The following is a 355-nucleotide window of genomic DNA, read 5'->3' as shown; positions in this document are numbered from 1 at the left end:
GGTGAGCACCGTCCCTTCCTCGCCTCAGCTCCAGGCAGCCCCAGCAATGCGAAGCCACAGGCACCGCGATCCAACCACCAGCAGCTCCAGGAATCTGCGTGTGACGTCGGGGTCTGAGCTGCCATCATCCTGCCCCAAGCTGGGCGCTGTAGGTTTGGGGTGTGCGTTAGCACCAGGGTGATGGGGATAAGTGGAAATAACAGCAGGGTAAAAATGTAGCAGAAAGGCATCCCCAGGAGTGCCAGCTCAATGACGGGGAAGTTCAAAAGTTCAGGGGCATGCCTGACAGTGAAAGGTGTTGGAAAATAAAGACCTTAATTACAGTGACCACTTCTGACCCTGCCATTGTTAGTGG

This window comes from Apaloderma vittatum, unplaced genomic scaffold (assembly GCF_000703405.1).
Source record: "Apaloderma vittatum isolate BGI_N311 unplaced genomic scaffold, ASM70340v1 scaffold6468, whole genome shotgun sequence".
Taxonomy (NCBI): domain Eukaryota; kingdom Metazoa; phylum Chordata; class Aves; order Trogoniformes; family Trogonidae; genus Apaloderma; species Apaloderma vittatum.
The sequence above is the reverse complement of the archived record's forward strand: the minus strand, read 5'-3'. Positions refer to the sequence as shown.